General features: G+C 32.1%; 1 long non-coding RNA gene across 1 annotated transcript; it reads right to left on the reverse strand.

The window, feature by feature from the left end:
* Positions 1-3744: 3744 nt before the first annotated feature.
* Positions 3745-6180, reverse strand: LOC142638103 (uncharacterized). Its single transcript, XR_012844976.1, has 3 exons — positions 6019-6180; positions 5881-5929; positions 3745-4127 (listed from the first exon to the last, which is right to left on the reverse strand). It is a non-coding gene; the product is annotated as an uncharacterized LOC142638103 (long non-coding RNA).
* Positions 6181-6410: the final 230 nt, after the last annotated feature.

Below are 6410 nucleotides of genomic sequence, written 5' to 3' on the forward strand. Positions count from 1 at the left end.
TCTTTTGGTGTTTGCTTTAAGTTGTGGCAAAATTGGGTGTCATTAGGAATGATATATGTTGTTAAGTATTGGAGTGATGAATTTATTATTAAGTATTTGGATAATAGGGATTTGTATCTCTCTCTCTCTCTCTCTCTCCTTTAAACCACCTCTTTGGCCTTTGTTTCGATGTGGTAGAATTGGGTGATTAGGAATGATTTATGTTGTTAATATACTAGTCTTTAAGACTAAATTTGTAAATTACACTTCTAAAATTTGGGGGTGTTTGGATTCTACACCCTGAAATTTTAGAATTTAGATTTTACTCTTTGAAGCTCTGTTACGTTTGCATCAGCTGCCCATTGTTGTGAAATTTTAAAGTACTCGCAAGTGTACAAACCGTCCCGAAGTATAGTTTGACAAGAATGAGGTTGAACCCACAGAGACTTGAATGAACGTAGAAAAATTAATCAAATCTTAGCCAAATTAATTCTAATCTAGTTTAATAAAAATTGGTTGTTTGAAATTGAATATACTAAGCAAATAATTAAACTAAGCAAAGATATAATATAAATCAATAAAGAGATGTAAACAATCTAGAGACAAGAATTAAGGTTTTGGAATCCGCCTTGTAAATCATTACAACATATATTTATGATCATTAATTTTTTCCAACTACTACATGATAATTTAGAAATCAATCTTGCTATCATGGAAAATATTCTCATTAAAAATCCTTGTTTTAAAAATCAAAAGCATGTTCTTCTTCACTTCTAAGTATAAAATCAAATCATCAATTGTATCCTTAACCAAACAAATCATAAAAGATATCCAATTTTATAATCGAGAAATAATAAACCAAGCATTCAATTAATTACGACAAATCCTAAATCATGAGAAAAACATGATTGAACTCATATCTAGAATCTCATCTTAATCAATTGATATGAAGCAAAAACAATTTAAATCATTAAAGAACAACTATTATGAGAAAAATCAAATCACATAAATATTACTGATAATCCTTAACAAGGTTTCATCCTTAACCCTAATTATAAATTTAGCTACTCATGGTAATTGAAATAAAACACGAGAACAAAATACTAAACATTAACTTAGACAAATAAATTAGAGAAAGAAATAGTCACAATGCTATCATGAAGAAAAGCTACAGAGAAGCCACATGCGGCACTGCCTATTGCTTCAATTTTCTATTTTGCATCCTAGCCCTAGCACTAGCCTTAGCCTCCTCTAAATTTTGTACTAAAGAGCCTTTAAATAGGTCAATGAATTCTATTACAAGTTGAATTCTAGTTTGGAGAAAATCCTAGATTTTTAGGCTTCACTTAACCGACGATTGTGACCCATTTAACGTCAGAATTGGGACTTTTGATAAACTAAAAATTTGTAGCCCTTTAAGTTAGATTTTTAGCCCAACTTGAATGATCTCGATTGGACATTTGAGACAAAATTTATGGCAAAAATACTAACTAATGTGCAGGCTAGAATCCTAATCCGAATTGGACTTGGATTTGGTGCAAACTTCCTTTGATTCCTTGCTCCAATTGGATTTAAATTTAATTGGGTTGGTCTTCTTTAACTTTATCATGGCCCTTGTAAAAGTAAAGTCCATTAGCTTTCTTCTTTGCACAGATTAACTGATTTAATTACATTCTCCTACAAAAGACAAATTCACGCAATAAAATTCAATTAAGCACAAAATTGATTATTTACCATTATTCCAAAACCAAATGTAAAATGAATGAATTAACTCAAAATAAGTATGATAATGCTTTCTAACAGTGATATAGATATGCAATATTAAGCTATTATCAATGCACATCACCCATTGATCCATATCTTTTGTTATGTACCACATAAACTTGCCACGCATGCTTAGTTTGTCCAATAAAATGATGCTCCTATTATTTTTGCAGGCTAAAATTTTAAATTATAAAATAATTTAAAATGACATGGTATATATAATAAAAATGATGTCGTCGTTTTATTAGATGAATTAAATATGCTTGATACCTTATGGGGCAATTAATAAAAAATATGAATGGACGAGCTACTGATGCAAACATAACAAAATTTTAAGAGATAAAATTCAAATCTGAAACTTTAGACTGTAAAATCCAAATACCTTCAAACTTTAGGAGAGTAGTTTGCAACATGAATATGAATAACTTAACAAAAAAAAAAAAAAAATAGAAAAATTACTACAATCTCATTTAAGAATATCTCTTGATAAGTTTTGTTGCGAGCAATATCATAAAATTAGATGAAAATTTTGCAAATGAACAAGAAATTCATTAAAGAGAGTTAGAAAATAAAGGAATAATATTATATAAAGATTGATGATGAACAGAAAATCAGTAGGTTGAATGCTCTGGGCTTCAATGGGCTTTGAGTTATTTGGAAGGCCTGAAAAGAAAGAAACACACAATCAAAGGAGACTGGGGTGAACCGGTCAAGAACCCTCTGATGCTTAAGTCAAATTTCTCTCTTGAACTCAAGAATTCCAACCTTGTGAGTGGTAAAAACATACCTTGAATTGATATGGCTGAGTTCTTTTATAGTGACGAATAGGTACAATTTGGGTGAAATCCAACCAATTTGACAAAAGCGTACCTCCATCAGCCATTTGAGTCTCTTGGTGCAGTGTAGTAAGAACTAAGAATCAAGAACTATATTCTCTGTTATGATAGAATGAAACACAAACAACTTTTTCACCTTAACATCAGTCGTTAAAGAAGAAGGAAGTTTTCCCTCTTCTTCTTTTGGGAGAGCTTAAATAAGGAAGTTTTCCCTCTTAATTTTTTACTGTTTACACGATTCTCTTTTAATTTTGATTTTAAATAGATAGCATTTAAATGTGTTTATCTTTTTCTTTAATTTTTATCATAAAATGAGTTAGCAAAATTTTAAACAAATGAAATTCTTTTAGTGGAATAGTGGACCACTAGGCAAAAATGACACGATCCACCATGAGAACCTTATAATTTCTCCTTGACTAAGGGTCCCTTTCAACTGTTTAGTCAGTATATTAAACTTGGTTTGAGCTTTATAATTTAGCTCCTTTCCCTTTTCAAAATATGTTTAGTCAAACTTTTATTGAGGTTGCTTAGGAGATTTTCAATAAATAAGCTCGATCATGCACTACAAAAAAATGGGGCTATCCCAGCGTTTTCAAAACCACTGGGATAGCCCCAAAAAGCGCTGGGATAAGGTCAAAATTCCTATTCGACGTTTTTTTCCCCGGCGCTTCAAACCGCCGCGCAGTGATAGTCGGTATAGGGTCGTTGGATCTATACCAGCGTTTTTCAAAAGCGCCGGGAAAGGCATACGCCCTATCCCAGCGCTTTTGAAAGCGCTGGTATAGGCCTTTTAAATTATATGCATTCAAGACTTATACCAGCGCTTTTAGGAGCGCTGAAATAGGTACTACCTATGCCAGCGCTTTCAAAAGCGCTGGTATAGGTCATGAATGAATATAATTTAAAAGACCTATACCAGCACTTTTGAAAGCGCTGGCATAGGCTGTACCTATTCTAGCGTTCCTAAAAGCGCTGGAATAGGTCTTGAATGACGAAAATTTAAAAGGACCTATGCCAGCGCTTTCAAAAGCGCTGGTATAGGTCCTTTTTAAATTTAAAAAAAAATTTAGCACCTGTAATGTACCTAAAATACATATTTTTCAATACCTATTTTATAGCAACTGTAATGAGCCACAATTTATATTTTCCAATAGAGAATACCATAGCACATTAAACCAAGAAACTAAATATATTTAATTACACCATATCAATAATTACATCCCAAATGTCTAGAATGTTATACATAAAATAATACATCCCAAGTGTCTAGAATGTTATGAGGCGCACCTACACTACGATTTCACCATTGCACATTGAGTTTCAAAAATGTAAGTCACAAAACAAACAACACTCCTAATAGAAAATACTCCACCTTTTCTCTCCATGCAAGCCACTCGCTTGCTCCAAAACAACAACCCACCACGGCAGTAATGTAGACACATTATTTTACAATTTAAGGGAATTAAGAAGCAGATCTTACTCATCCTTTAACAATCCCGGTGTTTGACCACGGCAAGAAGAAGGTAAACTTTAAACAAGCTGTCACTCCTGCAAAAGCGAACTGACCATTACTCACTACTATGAATCTTACTAAGAGAATCTATAGGGATCTTCATGCAGAAAAATCCTACTTTCAATCAGAATTCAGAACAGCCCAAAAAAGAAAATAACAAGAAAATCAAATGACAAATAAGAAAAAGGAAAGAAAGATGTGAAAAACTCAGGTTAGGTAAGTAGTTGAAGCCTTTCTCTAAGAACATTTGAGAATGGAACTATCAACTATCAACTATGGGAAATTCATCTGTATCCCATTTTATAATCACTTGCAAATAATAAACGTCTTAAAAAATAATGACATTAAAATCATTTGACAGTCTCTTCCAAGATTTGGTTTGCAAATTTTTCCCTCTTCTATTTATTTTAAGCCTACTTGTGACTGCCATTTGCATGTGCAATTAGGAAATAAAGTACTTAAAAACTATGTGTTAAAAGTTAATTTTCCCATTGAAAGAGAGTAGAAGGGATTAAGTTGGTTAGGCAAAGACAGTAAGAAATATGGAGGCCTTTTTGTTTGGGGGCTAAGTTTACAACTAGACCACTCCAATCACCTAGGAACCTAGTGTTCACGAAACTAAAAAATATAAGTTTAAGTCAAGTTAGATCCATACTTGGTCTGCCTAGGGCTAATCACTGAATACACCAATGCATGAGTATTACTCAACCAGCAATAGCTAAAAAGTAAACTTAGATGATCACATAAAAGATGGAATTATTAAAGAAATTCCAGTTAGAATGACCAAGTTCATCACCAATAATTATAGCACAATAGGAAAAACACAATCAACACTCCCAATATAAAATATACCGCCTTATATCTCCATGCAAGCCATTCATCAAGAAAAAAAAATCGAATTTTGAATTTTCTTTTATTATTGTGTCAATACAAAATAAAGGAGCATGGAATTAACATACATATTAACATGCTAGAAAAATCGAGATGTAGTTACCATACAATGATAAAGTGTTTGAAAAAACACGAAGAAGAAAATAAAGGAGCATGGAATTAACATACATATTAACAAAAAAAAAAATTAGGATTACAATTTCTTCCAATTTTAATCAATATTTTAAGACAAGTGACCAACCTTTTAAGAGCAATGCCCATGAGTAATATGTGATGTCACTCCCTCAAAATTACATTCTATTATATACTATATAATTATATTTGTGATCTTGTTTGTCCTATATGAACCAGTCAAAAGATTAAAGGATATATTATACATCCTTTGACCTGAATGATTCATACCAAAAGATTCGGATGAAAACATTCACACTCTCAGATCTATCAAATCTGAAATGGGTTGACACCAGTTTCAAACTTTTGTAATTTGATACCAATAAAGCAAAGAACTTAAACAAACCCCCCCAACCAAACCAAATCCAAATATGTAACATTATTAATTCTTATTCTCTCTGATGCTTCCTTAAAAAAATGATGACAAAAATGAAAATTAATAATCACTGACTTCAATGGCTCTCTATTTTTCACATTAAAAATCAAAACTAAATATCTACATCAAAATTAGAACAATAACCCACCACAGTTTCTTGCTTAAAAAATTGAATTGAGGTATTTTGTTTTTCTATTTAGTATTTCAATAAACAAAAACAAAGTTAATCACAGAAGTCAAAATTTTCTAAATTATTCATTAATCTTTCATTTTCCTCAGTTTCCTAAGTGACCCAATTCACAAAAACCGAACAATAAAACAATAAACTAGAATTGAATAGAGAGAGATACCTTGGAAGAGGTACTTGCAGATCTCTCTACGATTCTTCTCTGAAATAATCTGAAAATTGAACAAAACGAAACATTAATATATTAACACGCCTAAACACACACACAAACACATATACAGATTAAGAAAGAGAGAGAGACCATGGTTGCGAAGAGAAGAAAATACGAGCTCTCAGTTATTGTCGGAGCGACGCGGCAGAGATATAGAGGAGCTCGAGCACTGAAAACCCTAGAGAAAATGCCCTAGTAAAAATGGTGGTTTATAGTTTTGTCCAAGAAAGAGATGAGTGAAGAGAGAGAGAGGGGATGGGGAATGAGGAGGGCGGCTGAATGAGAAAAGAGATGTTTAGGGTTTTTTATGTTTAGTTTTAAATAGAACCAAAACGACGTAGTTTGGATAATAGTAACTTTAAAAATGAAAAGGAAAAACAAAATCTGTCATGGAGGTTAGAACCTTGGACAAGTCCTTGAAAAATATGCATGGTACACATGTTAACCACTAAGGCAACATACATTTTATTTGTTCATTATTA

Source organism: Castanea sativa, chromosome 6, assembly GCF_040712315.1.
Source record: "Castanea sativa cultivar Marrone di Chiusa Pesio chromosome 6, ASM4071231v1".
Lineage (NCBI taxonomy): Eukaryota > Viridiplantae > Streptophyta > Magnoliopsida > Fagales > Fagaceae > Castanea > Castanea sativa.